Here is a 26279-nt window from a genome sequence, read left to right on the forward strand (position 1 = left end):
AAGAAAGAAAGGTGGGTAGCAAATTTAGTTTGCTGGTGCTCCTGGTCATTGACCCTGCATTTCTTTCTCACTACTGTATTCTTACGAGTATAATCAAAGATAAGACACTGTGTAATCTATAATATTGGAGAAATAATGCATCTTTCTCCACTTCAGACTACTTCAGGCTACTTTCCTTATTCCCCCCACCCTACTCTACCTCTTAGCGTTGAGCGAACTGAGCTTTGGCTCCAAGATCCAAAGTCGCTTTGCTCAAAACTTTGAATGCTATACGGAGATTTGTCTCTATAGAATATTGTATGGGTTCCAGCGAGGGAAATTCGTTATCACCGAAGTCTCACAGGACTTAGTACAGCATTAAAACGAAGTCAATCGGTAGGAAGAAAAAAAAAAAAAAAGCTTTCTGTACCTACTATATCAGGCTTTTTCTCATGTTGGTGTGCTCTTCTTCTCTTTAGGCTCTACAGACTGGCTGCCTGCTGTAATGTGTTGCTCAGAGGAATAACGCTTAGGTGGAGGTTGGAAAAACATATCACACAGACTATCATCCAGTGTGGATTGGGCAAAATGACCCCAAAATATCTACCGGTATATTTTATTCACTTACAGTATATAGTGCTTACATTTTCTGCAGAGTTGTACACAGATTTAAAATTATTCAGAAAAATCCCAACACTAATTCAAACCTTAGACAAGGCCCAAAAATGTATAAGTCCCTAAACCAAAATCCTAAACAAATACAAACCACAGATCAGACCTGAAAATTAATACAGATCTCTTCCCAGACCTCTAAATTAATACAGACCCCTCCCTAATTAATTTACATTGCGCACCAGAATCCAAAATTACTTCAGACCTTAGACCAAACCCGTAAATAAATTCAAACCTCAGATGAGACTCCTTAAATAAAAATAAACCCCAAACCGTAGCATTTATTTACCAGTCCTTGCTCCTAGACCTTCACTATCTTCACCTGCCACTGGGGCTGGCACATTTATTCTCTTCATGTGGTAAAGGACCTGTGTTGATCATGTTGTTTGGGGTAGTGGCATCTGAGTGTCAGCACTACTCTTTTCTGGAGGGAAGTGACACCTCTCCAGCATAGTTGAATTCTAACAATAAACAAGAATATAGTTGCTTGCCTTGTCTGTCAACCTACAGCACTTTCTGCATGATTCTGACACAAACAGAATCCTACAGAGAACAAAAGGGGTAATCTGCTGATTTGCTCCATCTATGGTTGGAGACCAACACAGGGGGCAGAGCTTGGTGAAGGGGCAGAGCAGAGATACTCCAGCTCCAGTCACTGGTCTTACAGCTTTTCACAGGACTGTAAGGATGAGGGGGGACATGGATGACCTTCTAGACACAGAGAACAATTCTTTATACATTTTTCAGTTTTAATATAAGAAACAATAGGACTAAGAGAAAGGTGGAGATGAAGAAAGGAATTGCTTGGATATTTTTTTATTTTCTGTTTTAAAAAGTCATAATGAAACCTAAACCTGAAGAGTAAAATGGCTTTCAGGCATTAGGAAATAGGAACGCTACATAAACATTTGATGGTAATTTATATATTGATGCGCACTTGAGACACAATGAGGTCATTTTCAGTGCTGTCGCTTTCTCTTTATGCTATCGCAGTCAGTTTCACCTTTGTACTACTTGTAGGGTTCTCAAATGAAGGATTAGCTAGCCACTTACTTAAACTGCCTAACGTAAGGACACAGCTACTGTGGTTTTAATCTCAGAATGCTCCACTGATTTATCCTATTAACTCAATTTACCATGAAAACATAGCACTGACATGAAGGCTTTTCCAAACAGCAATCTGCCCAGGTCTCTTGTCTACACAGGGGAAATTCCTTGAACATTTCTGGCTCTGAAGCCTGATTATATTTCTGCTGATGCCTCCTGTTCAATGATCCTTTTTCGTTACGATATAATACACATCCATTAATATCATTTCATATAATTACCATTACTGTGTTATAAAAGATCATGCATTTAATTCATTCAGCAGATCTTATGATAAGGTATGCGGACACTGAAGCAGCTAGATATGCATGTACTGTATATGCATTTTTTATGCTCATTTAGACACGTACTGTAGAAGATGACACCATGTGTTCTGATAAATGCAGTTTGAAAGTTATTTGCTTGTCAAATGACCCTAAGGATGAACGGCTTTTCCTGCTTGTATAGGTGCAACTTCAACAATGGTTATGCAAAACAAAATTGTGAATCAATTGCAATTTGCAAGCTGTCACTCATTGTCCTAGGCTGAAGCTCTATTTATATCTCTTTCTTATTAGCAGAATCTAGTCAGAAAAGACAGCAACTACTATAATTTATCTGTCCATCTATATATCCATCCAACCTCACATCCAACCATCATCTTATAAATTCCTTTAGTTCAAGAATCGATAGACCCAGACCAAATAATTTAATGTCTATCGGCTACTTAGTTACCGAATCAGGAAGTGAAGAGATCAGGTAGGCTAGTAAAGATCTTTTGTGTTCTGGGCAAACTGAGCAGGCAATTTTACGAATAAACCACACATTCCCAATAATTGCCTGCTTGTCAGACAAGGTGAGAGCTTTATTTTTACATTCAGCAGTTATCTCCTCTGTATGGGGATTGGTGATCATTCCCCATAGAGAACTATTGTTTCTGGGCAGCAGATCCCTGTTTACATAGAACAACTTGCTTTCCAGGAACAATGATTTTGGGTGCCACATCAACAATGCTTTAGCCCAATGATCGTTTATTTGGTGAATGGAAGCATCTTTACATTGACCAATTATCAGGATCAAGAGTTCATCTGGCCCATCTAAAGGGACCTTTAGAAATATAACTCTTGTACTGAGAGACCTATGTGTGAGGTTGGCTGTATTCCACTTCCCCATGGTCCATTCTCAAGGTTGCTTAACTTTAGAATTTTATAATAGGATATATGATTTTTTTTTTTTTTTTTTACCAGACATCCCCTTTAACTGCTGAGAGTGGCTTGCGAATTTGTGGGATTGGAAGGAGCACTATAACAGGGTGAATGCCTTTCTGTAGAGAATAAGGCTGCAAGAAAATGCTTTCTTACCTTGGGTCATATGGAAGCAGTCCCTTTGCATGTATTAACCTTTTGCTTCTCTTACCACCCACATTGTGTAGTTGCTTTAGGGTCCATTCACACGTCCGTTTTTTCTTTCCTGATCTGTTCCGTTTTTTGCGGAACAGATCAGGACCAGATCTGGACCCATTCATTTTCAATGGGTGCTGGAAAAAATCGGACAGCACAATGTGTGCTGTCCGTTTCCGTTGTTCCATTCCGCATGTCCGTTTAAATATAAAACATGTCCTATTCTTTTCCGCAAAATTCGGATCCTGGTACAATACAAAGTCAATGGATCCGCAAAAAACGGAAGACATTCGGATGTTATTCCGTATGTCATCCGTTTTTTGCGGAATCCATTCCTGGAAACACATAACAATTTTTTTTATTTTTATTTTTTCAATTTTTTTTCAAAGAAATCCAAACAACTTTATTTGATTATTGAAATGTATACATGTTTCCGTTTTTTGCGGATCTGCAAAAAACGGATGACATATGGAAACATTTTCAGGAACAACGGATCCGCAAAAAACGGACCGAAATTCGGATTATAGAAAAATACTGACGTGTGAATGTAGCCTAAAGGGGATTGTTGAAATACTCAAAATCCAAGACAACCCCTTGAATAGCTTAGAATAAAGAAACCAGTAACTGACTGGCTTTTCCAGCCTCATTCTCTGGAGCACTGGTGCTCCTCACACTATTTTTTGACAAACAACAGAGGTGACGTGGCTGCATGTGATGTAACCACTGCAGCCAATCTCTGCACTAAGCAGGTAAGATTTCCAGGACGTCAGCACACCACCACTGTTTGAAAACATGTAGGCCCTCTGTAGACCATTATATGGTGCCTCTGATATTCTAAACACTGGGACACATCACTCACATTAGTGCCACAGCCCCTTCCAACAGTTGATCGGCGGTGGTGCCAGGAATTTGACCCTCATCGATCTGACAGGTAGCAGCTAGAAACATGCAACTGGTCTTGTTTAACAATCTGACATTCCAGGATTTCAGAAAATATCAGCAATCTGTTCAGTACAGGTGTCACGGGGTAATGTGGATAACAGGTACACCAGACAAACAGAGAGCATAGGATAACAGTCTAGGCCTACAAGCTAGTGAGGGAGAGATGGTTACTTCCTAGCAATCCCTGAGTCTCTCCCTGACTCCTGACAGTATGTGCAGGCCCTAATGGTGGACGATCACATACACTCGAACCTGGACTCTGCTAATACTGTAGCAAACCCTAGATTAGGTAACGGGGAATGAGACTGCCAGCACCTTTCCACAGTGAAGGGGCCAGCGTCTCCCTGAGACCTAGACTGACACAAACAACACAGAGGAAAAGCGGAAGTTCAGATTGGGAAGAGTGAGAAACAAGGGATCAACAAACAACCATCAAGAACTCCAGAAGGAAATATCAACTGCACAGTGAGAAGTCAGAGGCAGACTAAAATAGAGTCTCTAACCAGCAAACGAGCAGAACCAGTGGAGAGGTGGGATCCCGCCAACAACAACAAACAGAAGGAAACACTTAGAACCTGTCAGATAGACTCATGTGGTGCAAGTCTATCTGATCTTCTTAGATCTCTCACAGGGCAGGCAGTGACAACAGGGTAGAAATGACGGATAGAAATCGGGATGCTGTGAATGCAGCTGAAAGTGAAAGTAAAAGCAGATTTTACTGTCAATTATTCCCGACTCGATATCTAACAGTGATTTCTCCTCTGTTGCTTGGACTTTAGCTGTCATTTTGGTCTTGTATGAAAGCCTGGAATGTCAGCTATCAAACAAGACCATTTAGGAGATCGCAGCATCTAAAGCAGTCCTCCCACCTCCAGTTAGCTACTTTTCCCACTGCCCGAGCTGGACTTGGGAAAAACAGTTAGTTGGTTAAAGGGGTTCTCCAGAACATTTAGCATAGGCCATCAATGTTTAATCTGTAAATGAGAGATACTTTGAACCACATTTGATTTCCAAGTGCTAAACCCAGGACAGCACACATATTACTTTCATATCTCTTTTTTTAAAGATGCATTAAACATTACAGTGGATGTTGTTGTACAGTTCACTGTGATTACATCAGTTTTTCTATTTAACCTTATGTTGATTTACTGCATGCCTCTAGACCGCTACTGTAAAAATGGTAAAATTATTACATGAAATAGATTATGTCCCTATTCTGTCAGAACATTTGGTAGAAAATGAAGTAATAAAAACACATCTATTTGTAATTGTCAATACTTTTAAACTGTTGTCAACCTAAATAAAAAGACAGTATCTGCGGCAATAGTCAGTCCCAGTCTATCTATCTATCTATCTATCTATCTATCTATCTATCTATCTATCTTATCTAGTGGCAATTCAGAAAGCCCCCTTTGAAACACCCAAGGTATAACTTGAAGCATCTGAGCCCAAATGCAAAAATACCAAGGATTCCCAATATCCCATTATCTTTGACATGGTAGGTAGTTGCAACTAAGGTAAGCTGGTTGCTTTCAAGACTGTAGAACTTTACTTCACCTATAGCAGTCGCCTTTCCCAAGTCCTAACTATGGCTCTTAGTACTCAGATACTCCAAGGACTTGAGTAGAGCAAAATTACAGAACAGGACAGCCCCCAGAAAAGATATTCAATCCAAAACACCTATAAAATGGACAAGCAACAAATACTGAATAAAAATTTACTGGTAGATGACAGAAAACTAGATGACAGTGGCAACAATTGAGGAAGATGGAGTCCAGCAATGAATCAATGGGCAAACAGCAATGGAGTACAGGTAGAAAGAAATGAAAGTAGGTAAGAGGAATTAAATCTACAGAAATTGACCATTAATTTCTAAGTCCAATAAGACAATGGTGAAACAAAACCCAAACAATAAACAAAAAGCTCAACTCACAACAAACACATTTACAATGCAGACAAATATAAGAATGTATAATCACAAAGTCAATGGACCAGTATTCAAGAGTCTGGGAACAACTGCACAGAGTTATCACTATACCTGGAAAAGAGGCACAGAAGAAATAACAAAAAAATAAAAATAAAATGAAAACCTCCCAACAAACAACAAACTAAGCAGATAGAGATCACTGTTGTTCGTAACAGGGTCTCTGGACCTCCTCAAGCACACCTCCTCTATCTACACTCCCTTCAAACATTCTATAGGGATTTCCGACCAATTCAGGAACCTCATTTGTTAGCCACAGTGGAGGTTAGCAATAAAGGGCATTTATCGTTTGTCTGTGCATTACACAGACATCCCATTGTTTTCAGTGCAATCTATTTAAAGCTTTTTCTTCCCACACTTTACTGTTGATTACTGGCATCCCAAAAACGGGACACTCAAGTATCAGCTGTGATTTTACAAGAACTGCTGACTTCATGAGATTTTCTAGCCCAGATTCTAGGGTTTAAAATAATTTGAAAATGAAAAGCATGCAGTTCAGTGACCAAAAGCACCTTTTAAAAGAGAGGAGAATGACCAGGCTAGGATCAAGCTGATGGAAAGTGCCAGACAGTGTTACAACTCTGGTAAGAAGAACATCTTTATAGTACAGTCCTGATCAAAAGTTTAAGACCACTTGAAAAATGGCACAAAATCATATTTAGCATGGCTGGATCTTAACAAGGTTCCAAGTAGAGCTTCAACATGCATCAAGAAGAAATGGGAGTGAGACAAAACATTTTTTGAGCATTCAATTTAATAAAAAAACATTGAATAAACTGAAACGTTTAGGACCACACCTCCAAAAAAAACTAAACCTCCCCAAAACAGAAATCCAACTTCCAAACATGAACTCAGTAATGAGTAGCTCCGCCTTTATTGTTTATCACTTCAAAAATTTGTTTCAGCATGCTTGATGCAAGCGTTTCCATGAGGTGAGTGGGAACATTTCTCCAAGTGGTGAAGACGGCCGCAAGAAGGCCATCTACTGTCGGGAACTGTTGTCCATTTTTGTAAACTTCCCTTGCCATTCATCACCAAAGGTTCTCAATTGGATTTAGATCAGGGGAACACGCAGGATGGGCCAAAAGAGTGATGTTATTATCCTGGAAGAAGTCCCTTGTCCTGCGGGCATTGTGTACTGTAGCGTTGTCCTGTTGAAAAACCCAGTCATTACCACACAGACGAGGACCCTCAGTCATGTGGAATGCTCTCTGCAACATCTGGACATAGCCAGCGGCCATTTGACGCCCCTGCACCTCCTGAAACTCCATTGTTCCACTGAAGGAAAAAGCACCCCAGACCGTTATGGCGCCCCCTCCACTGTGGCGCGTAGAAAACATCTCAGGTGGGATCTGCTTGTCATGCCAGTAACGTTGGAAACCATCAGGACCATCAAGGTAAAAAAAAATCTCATCAGAGAATAAAACTTTCTTCCACCTTTGAATGTCCCATGTTTGGTGCTCTCTTGCAAAATCCAAACGAGCAGTTCTGTGGCGTTCAAGGAGACGAGGTCTTTGAAGACTTTTTTTTTTAAGCCCTTCAGTCTTAGATGCCGTCTGATGGTTATGGGGCTGCAGTCAGAACCAGTAAGGGCCTTAATTTGGGTCGAGGATCATCTTGACGGACACCCAATTGTATCCTCCGGCTCAGTTCTGATGAAATTTTTGTTGGGTCTTCCACTTGACTTTTTTGTTCCATAACCCTCAGGATCATTTAAGAAATTCCAAATGACTGTCTTACTGCGTCGCACCTCAGCAGCGATGGCGCGCTGTGAGAGACCCTGCTTATGCAGTTCAACAACCCGACCACGTTAAAAAAGGGAGAGTTTTTTTGCCTTTGCCATCACAACGTGTGACTACCTCACAGAAAATGACAATGAATCCACATCTTTGCACAGATTTGGCATTTTAACCACTTCAACTGAAACACCCTTAATGACCAGGCCACTTTTTACACTTCTAAACTACACTACTTTCACCGTTTATTGCTCAGTCATGCAACTTACCACCCAAATGAATTTTACCTCCTTTTCTTCTCACTAATAAAGCTTTCTTTTGGTGGTATTTCATTGCTGCTGACATTTTAACTTTTTTTGTTATTAATCGAAATGTAACGATTTTTTTGCAAAAAAAAGAAATTTTTCACTTTCAGTTGTAAAATTTTTTAAAAAAAACAACATCCATATATAAATTTCTCTCTAAATCTAAATCTTTGATAAAAAAAAATGTTTGGGTAAAAAAAAATGGTTTGGGTAAAAGTTATAGCGTTTACAAACTATGGTACAAAAATGTAAATTTCCGCTTTTTGAAGCAGCTCTGACTTTCTGATCACCTGTCATGTTTCCTGAGGTTCTACAATGGCCAGACAGTACAAACACCCCACAAATGACCCCATTTCGGAAAGTAGACACCCTAATGTATTCACTGATGGGCATAGTGAGTTCATAGAACTTTTTATTTTTTGTCACAAGTTAGCGGAAAATGATGATTTTTTTCTTTTTTTTTTCTTACAAAGTCTCATATTCCACTAACTTGTGACAAAAAAATTAAAACTTCCATGAACTCGCTATGCCCATCACCGAATACCTTGGGGTGTCTTCTTTTCAAAATGGGGTCACTTGTGGGGTAGTTATACTGCCCTGGTATTTTAGGGGCCAAAATGCGTGCAAAGTAGTTTGAAATAAAAATCTGTAAAAAAATGACTGGTGAAATCCGAAAGGTGCTCTTTGGAATGTGGGCCCCTTTGCCCACCTAGGCTGCAAAAAAGTGTCACACATCTGGTATCGCTGTACTCAGGAGAAGTTGGGGAATGTGTTTTGGGGTGTCATTTTACATATACCCATGCTGAGTGAGAGAAATATCTCGGCAAAAGACAACTTTTCCCATTTTTTTATACAAAGTTGGCATTTGACCAAGATATTTATCTCACCCAGCATGGGTATATGTCAAATGACAACCCAAAACACATTGCCCAACTTCTCCTGAGTACGGCGATACCAGATGTGTGACACTTTTTTGCAGCCTAGGTGCACGCATTAGAGCCCCTAAAATGCCGGGGCAGTATAACTACCCCACAAGTGACCCCATTTTGGAAAGAAGACACTTCAAGGTATTCCGTGAGGGGCATCGCGAGTTCCTAGAATTTTTTATTTTTTGTCACAAGTTAGCGGAAAATTATGTTTTTTTTTTTTTTTATTCCTTACAAAGTCTCATATTCCACTAACTTGTGACAAAAAATAAAAACTTCCATGAGCTCACTATGCCTGAGTACGGCGATACCACATGTGTGACAACTTTTTGCAGCCTAGGTAGGCAAAGGGGCCCAAATTCCATTTATGAGGGCATTTTTAGACATTTGGATCCCAGACTTCTTCTCATGCATTTGGGCCCCTAAAATGCCAGGGCAGTATAAATACCCCACATGTGACCCCATTTTGGAAAGAAAACACCCCAAGGTATTCAATGAGGGGCATGGCGAGTTCATAGAAATGTTTTTTTTGGGCACAAGTTAGCGGAAATAGATTTCTTTTTGTATTTTCTCACAAAGTCTCCCTTTCTGCTAACTTGGGACAAAAATTTCAATCTTTCATGGACTCAATATGCCCCTCATGGAATACCTTGGGGTGTCTTCTTTCCGAAATGGGGTCACATGTGGGGTATTTATACTGCCCTGGCATTTTAGGGGCCCTAAAGCGTGAGAAGAAGTCTGGAATAGAAATGTCTAAAAAAATTTACGCATTTGGATTCCGTGAGGGGTATGGTGAGTTCATGTGAGATTTTATTTTTTGACACAAGTTAGTGGAATATGAGACTTAGAAGAAAAAGCAAAAACAAAAACAAAAAAAACAATTTCCGCTAACTTGGGCCCAAAAAATGTCTGAATGGAGCCTTACAGGGGGGTGATCAATGACAGGGGGGTGATCAATGACAGGGGGGTGATCAGGGAGTCTATATGGATCACCCCCTTGTTATTGATCACCCCCCTGTAAGGCTCCATTCAGACGTCCGTAGGTGTTTTGCGGATCCGATCCATGTATCCGTGGATCCGTAAAAATCATACGGACGTCTGAATGGAGTCTTACAGGGGGGTGATCAATGACAGGGGGGTGATCAGGGAGTCTATATGGGTGATCACCCCCCTGTCATTGATCCCCCCCCTGTAAGGCTCCATTCAGACGTCCGTATGTTTTTGCGGATCCGATCCATGTATCCGTGGATCCGTAAAAATCATACGGATGTCTGAATAGAGCCTTACAGGGGTGTGATCAATGACAGGGGGGTGATCAGGGAGTCTATATGGGGTGATCAGGGGTTAATAAGGGGTTAATAAGTGACAGGGGGGGGTTTAGTGTAGTGGTGTTTGGTGCTACTTATTACTGAGCTGCCTGTGTCCTCTGGTGGTCGATCCAAGCAAAAGGGACCACCAGAGGAGCAGGTAGCAGTTATATTAGATGCTGTTATTAAAACAGCGTCTAATATACCTGTTAGGGGTTAAAAAAATCGCATCTCCAGCCTGCCAGCGAACGATCGCCGCTGGCAGGCTGGAGATCCACTCGCTTACCTTCCGATCCTGTGAACACGCGAGCCTGTGTGCGCGCGTTCACAGGAAATCTCGGCTCGCGCGAGATGACGCGTATATGCGTCACTGTGCGCAGAGCTGCCGCCTCCGGACCGCGATCCTGCGTTAGGCGGTCCGGAGGCGGTTAAAGGCATGTGGTCCTAAAATTTAGATCAGCTGAAAAACAGCCTGTTTCAGTTTAATCGTTATTTTCAATTAATTGAATGCTCAAAAAATGTTTTGCTTCATTCTCATTTCTTCTTGTTGCATGTTGAAGCTCTACTTGGAACCTTGTTAAGATCCAAAACAATGATAGAAATGGCTGCAGCTCTCACCTCTGACTTTAATCCACGAAGCACGGAAAAAGGCCAGAACTGGGCCCAATAGAATATCCAACAGAAAGAGAGAATCCAGCTTCTTGTGGAGTAAAAAATAGTTCTTTATTGGCTCATCATATAAAATCCACCAAAATCACAGGAAAAAGGTGGTGTGACATGGTGTCTTGATGAAGGGCTGTATTCTGTAGCCCGAAACATGTTACTACACCTTTTTCCTGTGATTTTGGTGGATTTTATATGATGAGCCAATAAAGAACTATTTTTTACTCCACAAGAAGCTGGATTTTTTTTTTTCTGTTGTTAAGATCCAACAATGTAAAATATTATTTTTTGTCATTTTTCAAGTGATCTTAAACTTTTCATCAGGACTGTATATGCACAAGACACTGATTATTGAAGTGAATGGACTACAGCAGCAAAGGTCCTGTATCGAAGAACTAAAAGTATGTATATACTGGGAACAGATTAATAAAAACTGGTTTGATAAATCTAAAAATTCAAATAAATAATAACAATAAATCTCACATTCAGATGTTAGAGTCAGAATTTCGCTAAATCTATTAAACTATTGTGTTAGCAGTTTATTCTGGAAACCTTAGTGCAATTTTATTTTGGCACACATTTGCTCTCTGTGGGGCTGTCAGTGATAATTACAAATCCTGGACAAGCTCTAAAATGGCTTCAAAATAAACAAATAAAACCCTTAGGCCTCATGCACACTGCCGTGTTTCACGGCCGCGTGCGGGCCGTGGAACCGCGGCCTGGATCCCTCCTGAGAGCAGGAGCGCACGGCGTCACTGGTTGCTATGACGCCGTGCGCTCCCTGCTGCCGGCACAGTACAGTAATACACTGGTATAGATCATACCAGTGTATTACTGTATTGCGGCGGCAGCAGGGAGCGCACGGCGTCATAGCAACCAGTGACGCCGTGCGCTCCTGCTCTCAGGAGGGATCCAGGCCGCGGTTCCATGGCCCGCACACGGCTGTGAAACACGGCAGTGTGCATGAGGCCTTATACTTACCCCTTCCTCCAGCACAGTTGTCTGTGGTGCTGGCCCGCTTCTCCTGCCTCTTTTTCTGTATACAAATGATATGGCACTTGACCTCTGCAGCCAATCACTGTTCTCAGTGGTCTACTGGCATGTCACTGCTTTAGGAGAAACAGACCAGCAAAGCAGAGAATGGTGGTGGAGAAAATGGTGCATATAACATCTTTTTATACCTAAGACATTTATTATAGGGAAACTGTGGTTGTTTTACAAGCAGGGGCATTGCCTATAACTTATTAATTCTAAAGCCAAAATATGGAGCATATTTTGGCGTAGTTTCCTGTGGACTATATCGATGGCTTTATGCATTTGTGCAACATATTTGTGACTTTTCTGCATTTTTCACAGTTCTTTTCTGAAAATCAGGAGCTGCAAAGTAGAAGGGGCTTGATCTCCTGTGCACAATAGATTTATCATAATTTAAAGGGCATCTGTCAGCAGATTTGTGCCTATAAGATTACCTGACCTGTTGCATGTGTGCTTGACAGCCGAAGGCATCTGTGTTGGTCCCATGTTTATATGTGTCCACATTGCTGAGAAAAATTATGTTTTATTATATACAAGTGAGCCTCTAGGAGCAATGGTGGCACTGCCGTTACACCTAGAGGTTTAGAACATCATAACGCCTGCTTGGCCTTGTCAACGTGCAGAGGGTGTGGCAACTGCAGAGAAGGGAGCCTCTAGGAGTAATGGCAATGCCCTCGTTGCTCCTAGAGGCTCAGTTGCATATATTAAAGCATTATTTCTCTCAGCAATGCAGGTACATTTGCATATGGAACCAACCAGAACCAGATGCCTTCAGCTGCCAAGTGCACATGCAACAGGTCAGTCAGTTTCATAGCTACAAATCTGCTGACAGATGCCCTTTGTGTCAGAAAGCAATGTAAAATATAATACATATCTACTGCAGCTCATAAGCAACATAGACTTGATTGTCTGCGATGTGGACAGTCATAGATGTGCTTAATCTATGAGGAGGCCTGCGCCGCTTAATAAATTTGTCGCAACTTACTCCAGCATAGTTTGGACTAAGACTTAATCCATTTAATTTTACCTAAATACCCTTGAAGTGTTTTGATTGCCGCATTTCCATTTGATTTTCTCTTCTGAATTTAGCATTTACTTACCCCATGACCAAAAATCTTAATACAGCTCTTTTTGAGGCATTATGAGAGAGGGAAGTCTGATTAATCTACAGTGTAACATGCCTCTTAAAGAGGTTGTCTGGTCTCTATGTGCACCTAATACCCCTTACCATGCATATATACACTCACCTAAAGAATTATTAGGAACACCTGTTCTATTTCTCAGTAATGCGATTATCTAGTCAACCAATCACATGTAGGGTTGTGGTCCTGGTCAAGACAATCTCCTGAACTCCAAACTGAATGTCAGAATGGGAAAGAAAGGTGATTTAAGCAATTTTGAGCGTGGCATGGTTTTTGGTGCCAGACGGGCCGGTCTGAGTATTTCACAATCTGCTCAATTACTGGGATTTTCACGCACAACCATTTCTAGGGTTTACAAAGAATGGTGTGAAAAGGGAAAAACATCCAGTATGCGGCCGTCCTGTGGGCGAAAATGCCTTGTTGATGCTAGAGGTCAGAGGAGAATGGGCCGACTGATTCAAGCTGATAGAAGAGCAACGTTGACAGAAATAACTACTCGTTACAACCGAGGTATGCAGCAAAGCATTTGTGAAGCCACAACACGCACAACCTTGAGGCGGATGGGCTACAACAGCAGAAGACCTCACCGGGTACCACTCATCTCCACTACAAATAGGAAAAAGAGGCTACAATTTACACGGACTCACCAAAATTGGACTGTTGAAGACTGGAAAAATGGTTTCTTGAACATGACAATGAGTTCACTGTACTAAAATGGCCCCCACAGTCACCAGATTTTAACCCAATAGAGCATCTTTGGGATGTGGTGGAACGGTAGCTCCGTGCCCTGGATGTGCATCCCTCAAATCTCCATCAACTGCAAGATGCTATCCTATCAATATGGGCCAACATTTCTAAAGAATGCTATCAGCACCTTGTTGAATCAATGCCACATAGAATTACGGCAGTTCTGAAGGCAAAAGGGGGTCCAACACCGTATTAGTATGGTGTTCCTAATAATTCTTTAGGTGAGTGTATATTCCCCTAATACCTGTTTTACAAGTATGAACTTTCCTTCCTCCTGGCATCAGACTATCCTGGAGGATCACTGACAGTCCACAGGCTCTTCCCTCAATACCTCCAGAGTGCACTAAACAGCAAGCACATCCAAACACATCTGTATCTAATCCTATCATGTACAATACATCCTGCCGAGCCTGATACATAGCCTGTTGTATGTGACACTGCCTGCTGAACTGTGTATCTAATCACATCTTGTATGACACTGTCTAGTGTGCCTCTATCATCTGCGATAGTCTATTTTTCCTGTGTCAAAGATTCTCTTGTGTTATGCTGCCTCTTGAAGTGTGTATCTAATCCTATCTTGTATGATACTGCCTGCTGAGCTGTGGATCTAATCCTATCTTGTATGATACTGCCTGCTGAGCTGTGGATCTAATCCTATCTTGTATAATACTGCCTGCTGAGCTGTGGATCTAAACCTATCTTGTATGATGCTGAAGTCTGTATATAGAGCCTCATGCACACAACTGTATGTATTTTGTGGTCTGCAAGTTGTGGATCCACTAAACAAGGATACCATTTCTTTCTCAGTCCCATTGACTTCTGTGGGTTCAAGGTCTGCATTTTGAGGACCATATTAGGACACTTTCTATCTTTTGTGCTTTGCACATCTGTATGTCCTATTTTGGTCTTCAAAAAGTGGACCTTTGCAGAGGCTACGCTGGCTCCCCCGGACACAGTCAAGGTTTTACAATGTGTTGCTGCTCTCTCTGGAAGGGATGGTAAGGCATTGTGCACCCCAATGGGAAATAAGGCCAGAGAGTCAGAGTCTGCAGTAAACCAGGATGCTTCTTTACTAGAGGAACTCAGGTCCAAAACAATACAGGCGGGGCATAGGGTTGGCTTCTCCAGTCTCCTCCCTGGCAGAAGAAGGGTTCGATGCTAAGGAAAGGCCAAAGCTAGCTATCCCTCTCTCTCTCTCAGAAGACTGTCATCCTGGTCAACGGCCCACGGTCCGTAGCTCAGTAGTCCAGGTGGCTCCTTTGTCACAGGTTTGGTGACCTATGGTCTGTGGCTCACCGTCCCCATCTCAGCATCTCTTTCTGGTCCCTCATGCAGACTGGCATGTGCCTCCTCTTCCAAGCACTGTTACCTAACTGCAGAACACTAGGGGCTCTGACTGCTCTCCTTATATACAGTTTTAGGCCTCTTTCACACTTGCGTTGTCCGGATTCGGCGTGTACTCCACTTGCCATGTGATCACGTCATCCATGCGCGTGGGGCGCCCTGACGTCACTCTGGAGCGCCCCGGGAGCCGCACGGACGGTAAGTATGCTGCTCCCCGCTACACTTTACCATGGCTGCCAGGACTTTAGCGTCCCGGCAGCCATGGTAACCATTCACAAAAAGCTAAACGTCGGATCCGGCAATGCGCCGAAACGACGTTTAGCTTAAGGCCGGATCCGGATCAATGCCTTTCAATGGGCATTAATTCCGGATCCGGCCTTGCGGCAAGTCTTCAGTTTTTTTGGCCGGAGCAAAAAGCGCAGCATGCTGCTGTATTTTCTCCGGCCAAAAAACGTTCCGTTCCAGAACTGAAGACATCCTGATGCATCCTGAACGGATTTCACTCCATTCAGAATGCATTAGGATAATCCTGATCAGGATTCTTCCGGCATAGAGCCCCGACGACGGAACTCTATGCCGGAAGAAAAGAACGCAGGTGTGAAAGAGCCCTTAGCTAGACTAGAACCTTCTAGTGGGCGGGGTGGAGAGGAGAAGCTCAGCACAAACAGATACATTGTAACACTTTCCTTCTCTCATGATGCGGATCGCACACAGACAGTATTCTTATTTAGCAGATCTACAACTTGCAGATTGCAAGTAGATATGGTTGTGTGCATGAGGCCTAATCCTATCTCTTTGGTGCTGCCTGCTGATGTGTTTATCTTGGCTTATCCTGTGTGATACACGTGTAATATAACCATGATCAGCCTGGAGAACTGTCATGGTCTTACCTCCTTGCTGTTCTCCTTCGTTTGACATGTGCTGGCGGCCATCTTGGTTTCTGGGTTTCTTGTAGCCTCCCACCCTGCGGCTCCTCCTTCCCACTGGGAGGAGCTGGATGCCTAGCTCATATATATAGGAGGTCTGTGGCTTCAGTTCCCTGCTTGGTCCTCCTGTGCTCACATGCTTCTAAGACTGCTGCTGCTTCTGGTTCCTGATCCTGGCTTCGTCTGACTACCCTGCTGATTCCTGATCCTGGCTTCGTCTGACTACCCTGTTGGTTCCTGATCCTGGCTTCATCTGACTACCCTTCTGGTTCCTGATCTCTGGTTTTGCAAGACCCTGCTTCGGTTTAGCCATCCGTTTGGACTTTTGCCTTACAGCTTTATTTTCAATAAAGCCTTCTTATTTCCACTCATCTCTTGTTGTACGTCTGGTTCATGGTTCCATGACATTAGGACCAAGCCATGAATTCTGACGGTACAGGGCCATCCTCGCTACCTACGCTGGTTGCCAGACTTGATCAGCAGGATCACCTGTTGGGTCGGTTCGCTGTGGCGTTGCAAACCCTGCTTGAACGCACGGCTCATTTAGCTTCCGTTGCCGATGGGTCGGTTGTCGCTCCTGGGCCCGCTCCTACTGCCGCTCCGGTTGTTGCGCCAGAGTCTACCCCGACACCTGTTGCTGCGCCTGCGGTCTTTCGGGGTATGACCGGTTCTGCCCCCCTTCCACAGCGCTTTGGGGGAGAGCCAACTCAGTGCCGAGGTTTCCTTAACCAGGTGGGCATTTACTTCGAGTTGCTGCCACATGCCTTTCCTACTGAGAGATCAAAGGTGGGCTTCTTGATCTCGCTGCTCTCGGACAAGGCCTTGGCCTGGGCCAGCCCTTTATGGGAGAACAACAATCCGGTGGTTGCCGAGTTTTCCGGTTTTGTTGCTTCTCTTCGGAAGGTATTCGATGTGCCGGCTCGTGCTGCCTCTGCTGCGAAGCTCCTTATGTCCATCAGACAGGGTTCACGATCCGTAGCTGAATACGCCATTGAGTTTCGTACCCTGGCAGCAGAGGTGGGCTGGAATAATGAGGCTCTGGTCGCTGCTTTCTCTCATGGTCTCTCGGATGCCTTGAAGGATGAGGTTGCAGCTAAGGACCTACCTGTGGAGCTCGAGTCTCTTATTTCTTTCCTGATTTTGATTGACACCAGACTCAGGGAAAGACCTTCCTTTCAGGAGAGCCTGCGGAGGCCTTCTAACAGATTGGCGCCTACGTTTGCTGTCCCACCCGTGCCTCCCTCTCCTCCCACGCCTCCTGGGGATGACTTGTCTGGGGGTGAACCCATGCAGCTGGGGTTTGCTCGCCTGTCCGAGGGGGAGAGGGTACTCCGGAGACGCGAGGGCCGATGCATGTACTGTGGTCTCGGTGGGCATTTTCGGTTGGCATGCCCGAACCGTCCGGGAAACGCTCGCACCTGAGATCCTGTCGGGGGCAGATCTTGGGTGGAGTCTCCTCGTCCCCGGTTTCCCGTGTTGACAAACCACTGATTACTGTTGTCCTCTCCTGGGTCGGGGGCTCGGTGACGACCCAGGCGTTGGTGGACTCTGGTGCTGGTGGTTTGTTCATTGATAGTGTGTTCGCTGCCGCCAATTCCATTCCTCTGCAGCCTCGAGGTTCCCCACTGGCTCTTGAGGCGATAGACGGCAGACCCCTTCTGCCGCCACACGTGACTCATGAGACCCTTCCAGTGGGGATGGCCATTGGTGCCGTTCACAGAGAGTCGGTCTGTCTCCAGGTTATTTCGTCTCCACACTACTCGGTGGTCTTGGGGTACCCCTGGCTCCAGAAGCATAATCCGACTTTCGATTGGAAATCGGCCGAGATCCTCTCGTGGTCACCGCAGTGTGGGGCTAGTTGCATCCATGGGCCTGTCAAGTTGCTGTGTACTTCCTCGGACTCTCTGTTGCCTCCTGAATACGAGGAGTACCGGGATGTATTCGATAAGGTGCGTGCGGTTGCCCTACCTCCGCACCGCCCATACGATTGTGCCATAGAGTTACAATCTGGTGCCGTTCCTCCTCGTGGCAAAGTCTATCCACTGTCGGTAGCGGAGAATGAGGCCATGGAGGAGTACGTGAGGGAGGCGCTTTCACGCGGACACATTCGCAAATCCTCGTCCCCGGCAGGGGCTGGATTTTTCTTTGTGAAAAAGAAGGGCGGTGAGTTGAGGCCTTGCATCGATTACAGGGGTCTCAATCGCATCACGATCAAGAACGCTTACCCGATACCCTTGATTTCCGAGCTGTTCGATCGCCTCAAAGGGGCCACGGTCTTTACCAAACTCGACCTGAGGGCGGCATATAACCTGGTAAGGATCAAGGCGGGCGATGAGTGGAAGACCGCGTTTAACACCAGGACCGGTCATTATGAATCCTTGGTTATGCCCTTTGGGTTGTGCAATGCGCCCGCAGTCTTCCAGGAATTCATCAACGATGTTTTCCGTGACCTGTTGCAGCAGTGTGTGGTGGTCTATTTGGATGACATCTTGGTATATTCTGAATCCATGGAGGCTCACATTCTGGATGTCAGACGAGTGTTGCAACGGTTACGAGAGAACAAGCTGTTCGGTAAGCTTGAGAAATGCGAATTTCACCGATCCCAGGTAACCTTCTTAGGTTACATCATTTCCGCTGAGGGGTTCTCCATGGATCCTGAGAAGGTTTCGGCTGTCTTACAGTGGCCCCAGCCCAGTGGTCTTCGTGCCCTGCAGCGCTTTTTGGGCTTCGCCAATTATTATCGGAAGTTCATCAGGGACTTTTCCATGCTAGCCAAGCCTCTCACGGATCTGACCAGGAAGGGCAGTAATCCCCAGGTCTGGCCGCCCGAGGCCATCCGAGCTTTTGAGGCTCTAAAGTCCGCCTTTGTGTCGGCTCCGATTCTGTCGCATCCCAACCCTGGGTTGCCGTTTGTCCTCGAGGTGGACGCGTCTGAGACGGGAGTAGGCGCCCTCCTGTCTCAGCGTAGAACACCAGAGGGTCCTCTGCTTCCTTGTGGGTTTTACTCCCGGAAACTGTCTTCCGCGGAGTGCAACTATCAGATTGGTGACAGAGAGTTATTGGCCATCGTGCAGGCCCTTAAAGAATGGAGGCACTTGCTCGAGGGCTCGGTGGTTCCGGTTCTCATCCTGACGGACCACAAGAATCTGACCTACCTCTCTGAGGCCAAGAGATTGACACCACGTCAGGCCAGATGGGCTCTGTTCTTGTCACGTTTTAATTACGTGGTCTCCTACCTACCCGGTTCCAAGAACATCAGAGCGGATGCCTTATCACGGCAGTACTCCGAGCTGTCCGGGGAGGAGTCGATTCCGACTTCGGTCATACCTCCGAATCAGATCCTGGCCGCCATTCGCACCAGCCTGACCTCTCCCCTGGGTGAGCAGATTTTGGGGCTCAATCTGGTGCTCCCTCTGGGAGACCCAACGGCAGGTGTTTTGTGCCTGAGGAGTTGCGCACTCGGTTGTTGCGAACCTACCATAACTCCAAGGCCGCGGGGCATCCTGGAAAGAATCAGCTGTCCTGGGCTGTTTCACGTCTGTTCTGGTGGCCTTCTCTACGTTCCGACATCGCCGCATATGTAGCGGCATGCTCCGTTTGTGCCCAGAGTAAGTCCCCTCGGCACCTTCCGTTGGGCCTTTTGCAACCCATAGCCACCGGGGAGCGTCCATGGTCACACCTGGGGATGGATTTCATTGTGGACCTCCCTGCATCCCGAGGCCATACGGTCATTCTCATGATAGTGGATCGGTTTTCCAAAATGTGCCACTGTGTACCTCTCAAGAAGTTACCCTCTGCACAAGAGTTGGCCTCGATTTTTGCCAGGGAGGTCTTCCGGTTGCACGGTTTGCCCAAGGAGATTGTGTCGGATCGGGGGAGTCAGTTTGTGTCCAGGTTCTGGCGCGCCTTTTGCTCCCAGTTGGGGATTCATCTCTCTTTCTCCTCGGCCTACCACCCTCAGTCCAATGGGGCCGCAGAACGATCCAATCAGGCCTTGGAGCAATTCCTTCGTTGCTATGTCTCCGATCACCAAGACAATTGGGTTGACCTCTTGCCTTGGGCTGAGTTTGCCAGGAACACGGCGGTGAACTCTTCCTCTGGGACGTCTCCCTTCATGGCCAATTATGGGTTCCAACCTGCCGTGTTACCGGAGGTATTCTCTCCCCAGGATATTCCGGCTGTGGAGGATCACCTTTCCGTCCTACGTGCTTCTTGGGTACAGATCCAGAGGTCCCTTGAGGTCTCTGCGCAGCGCCAGAGACTCCAGGCTGATCGCAGACGAGCGCCCGCTCCTTCCTACCAGGTCGGAGACCGCGTATGGTTGTCCACCCGCAACCTCAACCTTCGAGTGCCCACTCCCAAGCTGGCGCCTCGCTTTGTTGGTCCCTTCCGAGTGCTTCGCAGGGTAAACCCGGTAGCCTATGCCCTTGCGCTTCCTCCTGGCATGCGGATCTCCAACGTGTTTCATGTCTCCCTCTTGAAGCCACTGGTGTGTAATCGTTTAACTTCCTCGATTCCTCGGCCTCGTCCGGTCCAAGTGGGCAATCGTGAGGAGTATGAGGTGAGCAATATCCTGGACTCACGCCTGGTCCGCGGCCGGGTGCAGTTTTTGGTCCATTGGCGTGGTTATGGTCCAGAGGAGCGTTCCTGGGTTCCCTCCGCAGATGTCCATGCTCCTGCCTTGCTCCGAGCCTTCCACGCACGCTTCCCTCAGAAACCGTTCCTTACTCCGCGGAGGAGGGGCCCTTGAGGGGGAGGTACTGTCATGGTCTTACCTCCTTGCTTTTCTCCTTCGTTTGACATGTGCTGGCGGCCATCTTGGTTTCTGGGTTTCTTGTAGCCTCCCACCCTGTGGCTCCTCCTTCCCACTGGGAGGAGCTGGATGCCTAGCTCATATATATAGGAGGTCTGTGGCTTCAGTTCCCTGCTTGGTCCTCCTGTGCTCACATGCTTCTAAGACTGCTGCTGCTTCTGGTTCCTGATCCTGGCTTCGTCTGACTACCCTGCTGATTCCTGATCCTGGCTTCGTCTGACTACCCTGTTGGTTCCTGATCCTGGCTTCATCTGACTACCCTTCTGGTTCCTGATCTCTGGTTTTGCAAGACCCTGCTTCGGTTTAGCCATCCGTTTGGACTTTTGCCTTACAGCTTTATTTTCAATAAAGCCTTCTTATTTCCACTCATCTCTTGTTGTACGTCTGGTTCATGGTTCCATGACAAGAACACGATCCATGTGCTGGTCACATCTCCCAGGCTGACTGAGTAATGTATGATATAGCTGGTCTCTTATCTGATTGGGGGTATGGACAAATGATGAGTTTAGTGCACTACAACTGCCCCGTGGTCAGATACAGACTGGATATATCATACATTACTATGATACATTCAGTTTAGGTCGGGGAAGCCGTGGTCTGCCTGAGAAATTTGGCTGACACATGGACTAGGACATTAATTTCGGGGATTATCATCCATAACAGTGACATCCGCAGCGAAAAAAATACAATGCAACAGCACTCTGCAAACCAAATAAAGTACAAACAAGTACTCTAATGCTAATGCTATGCTTATTAAGTAAATTTGAGATTCTTGGCAAATACATTTTGTAAAAATTATTTGGGCCCGTCTGCCACACGTCAAGGCAATCTGTAAGACGGTAACCTAAAACTAAGTTCTACCTGTTATGTGCCATAACGGCTACCATAAAATTCAGGGAGTGTAGGTTCTACATACATGCTGGGCCCACCTTAATGTTTGTCACTTTTGGTGCCAAAATGGCCTCTATTAAATTCAGGGAATGCAGGTAGCAACATGCATGCTGAGACAACATTCGCAGCCCCCCCTATAAGTGACATCCACAGTGTCCCTATAACAGTGACATCTACATCGCCCCTATAACAGTGATATCCAGAGCGCCCCCTCTAAGTGACATCAACAGTGCTCCCCATAAGTGACATGCACAGTGTCCCCATAAGTGACATTCCCAGCATCCCATAACAGTGACAACCGCAGCCCCCCATAAGAGAAATTCACAGTGCCTCCATAACAGTGCTATCAACAGTGCCCCATTGCCACCCACAGTGTCCCCATTACCATCCAGTGCCCTTAGTGCCATCCACAGTGTCCCCATTGCCATTTACAGTGTCCATAGTGCCATCCAGAGTGCCCCCATAGCCATCCAGAGTGCCCCATTGCCATCCACAGAGTCCCTAGTGCCATCCACAGTGCCCCCATTGCCATCCACAGTGTCCACATTTCCCATTGCCTCCCACAGTGTCCCCTTGCCATCCATGGTGTCCCCATTGCCATCCACTGTGTCTCCATTGCCATCTAATGCCCCTGGTGTCATCCACAGTGCCCCCCCATTGCCATCCACAGTGCTTCCATTGCCATCCACAGTCCCCATTGCCATCCACAGTACCCCCCAGGTGCCATCCACAGTGCTCCCCCAGGTGCCATCAACAGTGATTCCAGGTGTCATACACAGCGGTCCACCAGGTGCCACCCACAGTGCCCCCCAGTGCCATCCACAGCATAGCGATCAGCCACAGAGGCTGATCGCTAGGCTGTGTGACTCATACACAGCGCTTACATCGTGCTGTGTATGAGTCAGTACAGGCTTCACACAGAAGCTTGTACACTCAGAAGACGGCCGGCGGTCCCAGCGGATGCGCAGTAGTGTGCAGGCGTGCGGAAAAGGGAAGGCTGGCAGAATGTGATGATGTCAGTGATGACCCACCGTCTCCTGCAGAAGGAAGGAAGGCAAGAAGATGGTGAGGAACCGTGAAGAGTATCCTGGGAACACTACAGCTGATGTGTGTAAGTATGGTTGCTCTAATCTTCTCTCCACAGGTTAGATTCTGGGGTAATTTTTTAGGTAGACCGGAGAACCCCTTTAAGGGAAACCTAGAGTACATATAGAACGCAAGAACATTCAGTAAGCAATGGAATGAAAAGTAGTATAAAACTGTCACTAGTAATTTAGGTCTGTTAAAATAGTAGTAACTGTCATTGCTACTTCAATACTCGGCATGTGGCATAGATCAATTATTTAAAGTGTTGGCCTAGAATAGCACGGTTAAAAGAAACTCTGCAACATAACAACATAATGTCTGACTGGTTTAAATGGAGCAAAACATTGAAAATGAATTATCATAAGGCTAAGCTAGAAACTGAAAAAATGCAGCAGGTTTAAAATCAAATCATATCATGTTCTGCAAGGCAGAGATCAAAGGCCACGAGCAGATGACAGCTGGTTTCAGGATTAATATGTCTATTTGTAACTATCCCTGCTTTTGTTTGGCGCCATTTAGAAATGATACAAAGCAGATCCAGAAAACAATAAATGTGCAGAATCTTCTAATACAACATAAATATATGTGACATGTCAACCGGCCAATTAACACTGATGAGTGATTCAAATTTAAATTAATCGAATTCAAACTGAATTTTCCCAAAATTCTGCTTAGTTCTAAATGTAAATTTTTGATTCAAATTGGATAAATATCTCAAAATGGCATTAGCCACTTTAGCCCAATAAACAGGTAAAACGAAAAAAGGAGGACAACATGACCGAAGACAGTGTGTGTATATACTGGTTACCAAACTGGTCACCAAATAGCAAAACTTTAAACATAAAAAAATCTACAGTGCAGTTTGTTTTTAACCAGGTTGTTTGTTAAAGGGATTGTCCAGTTTCCAATATTGATGACCTATCCTCAGAAAAAGTCATCAATGTCAAATCGGTGGGGGTTCAACCCAACCCCCACTGATCAGCAGTTGTAGTTACACTCTGTCCTATTCAAATGCATGGGACGGAAGAGCTATAATTCCACTGCTCACCACTGCAGTGTCGATGATGAGCAGGTAAACAGTGAAGAGAACGCAGCACTCCTACAAAAGCTGTGGACTCTTCAAACAGCTGATCAGTGGGAGTTCTGGGAGTTAGACCCCCTTGGCCTGACATTGATGACCTATCCAGAGGGTAGATCATCAATATTGGAAACCAGACAACCCCTTTAACACCTGCAGCCATGTTTTTACCCATAGCCATGTATGTCACTGCCGGCTTCACTCACTGAGCCTGCGCCGAATCCCGAACAGGACGGCGCAGCCGTGAGATTTCCACAGGAGACAGGGCCGGCAAGCGGAGACCAACAGTGCCTTGCCCTGTCAATCAAGTATAGCAGGGCGCGGCCAGAGGTGGGAGAACGGAGCCTCTAGGAGCGGGATCAACACCTCCCACTGCACCTAGAGGCTCATTTGTATATTATAAAAGTTATTTTTTTCTCAGTAACGATGACACACAGTGAAATGGCACTAATATAGTTATGTTCAGCTGACATTAGTACATCACTAACGTAAGCCAGGTTAATAACCATTTTCCTGCTGACAGAAACCCTTTAAGACTAATGCTGGGTTTGCTTTAAAGAGCTTGAAATCAGTTGCATACAGACCTAGGAGACCTCAGAATGTTTTCCACAACTTTTGGAACACTTTCAATTCAGGTTGAATTTATTTGGACCTGAATTTAACCGCTCACCCGATTTGGCCGAATCAAATCTGAATCGATTTTCTGGAAATTCGCTCATCACTACCAATTAGCAAGTTATTTTGAGAGAATCAAAGTTATACTTATCACAATGTATCATGTCCAGGGTTGCTTCAATTGTATCTGGACCCTTAAGTACCAGAGCCACAGTGGGCCTCCTGTCTCTCCCACCCTTTGCTCAAAAAGCTTATAATTTATTTACTCAGATCACGATAGCAGCCTTGAAGTTCAGTGGACCCTTGCATTTATTCAGGCTTACCTGGTACTGATCCGCTTGTCATGACTGTAACTCTGACCTAAAAGTATGCCAAATACTGGACATGTTCACCCAATTAAATATACCATAAAAGTGAAGTAATTTGTGTTAGGAAGAACATGTAAGAGATATTCACCATATTTCTGAAGTAATTGTACCATGTATCCTGATGTATTATGTTTTTACAATTTGTTTGCAGAGGTGCCTTTGAAGTCATAGCCTATTACACTTTAGTTCACTCTTTTTTATACAATTTTTCTTTGCATTTCTTTATAATTTATAAAAATGGTCAAATGTGCACTTGGGGTACATACCTATACAAGCAGTTCTAGGTACATTTCTAGAAATGATTGGCCTGGAAATTAGAAGGGTATTCTCATCTTAGACATCCATTTCAGTTCTCCAGAAATAGGCCCTCTCCAACCCACATCTTGCTTGGTAAGGTGGCCTCACATGGCCACATCAAGGTGGAGAATGATCTGGCTCATAAAGAGGTCCCCAGCTGGGGTCTTTTATTTTGTCTGAGCACACAAATCTAGTGTCACATGAGGTAGGGAACAGTGCAGCTCTACACTCCAACAGACCAATGTCCCTAAATACTTGGATAATCCACCCTAAATAGTGTCCCCCAACTGGGCGAAGGCCCCTACCCTGACTAAGTGTACATGACCTAATCTGGGTAAAGGGGTAGTCTAAGCCTGAGTGATTTAAATCACAGAACCAAAGACTACACAAAGGGTCAAATACCAAGCAGGGTCAAAACCAGAAGATAATGGCAGAGGCAAAGTTAGCAGACAGAGGCAAGGTTGAAATTAGGCAGCAGTTCAAAGATCCAGAATCCAGAGAGCATACAACAAACCTTGTGAGTCAGGAAGGCCAATCACAAGCAACTGTGGCCAGCAGTTCCCTATTTAAATACCCCCCAGGACAGGAAGCACAGAAAATCGTCAGCAAGCCTGATTGGCCCGGCGTCCCTGCTTTCTGATAGGCTGATCTTTCACTGTCAGCTGGGCTGGTTACCATGGTAACGGAGTAGGCGGCACCACATTAGAGAAGTCAGACTTGCTGCATGTGTTTTTTCAAACATTAATTTGTTTACTGTTTCAACTGGAACCATAAAAATGTGTCATGCAGCAGCGCTATGGTTGTCAACCATATTTCTATATCCTGTATCAGAGTCATTTGCATTAGCTGTCTTTATAAGCAGAATAAATTACTAAACCTGGTTCGATGGGGGGAAGGGGCAGTATGATTCTTTCTGTAGCGTCCTTTCTTCTAAGTA

This window comes from Bufo gargarizans, chromosome 4, assembly GCF_014858855.1.
Source record: "Bufo gargarizans isolate SCDJY-AF-19 chromosome 4, ASM1485885v1, whole genome shotgun sequence".
Lineage (NCBI taxonomy): Eukaryota > Metazoa > Chordata > Amphibia > Anura > Bufonidae > Bufo > Bufo gargarizans.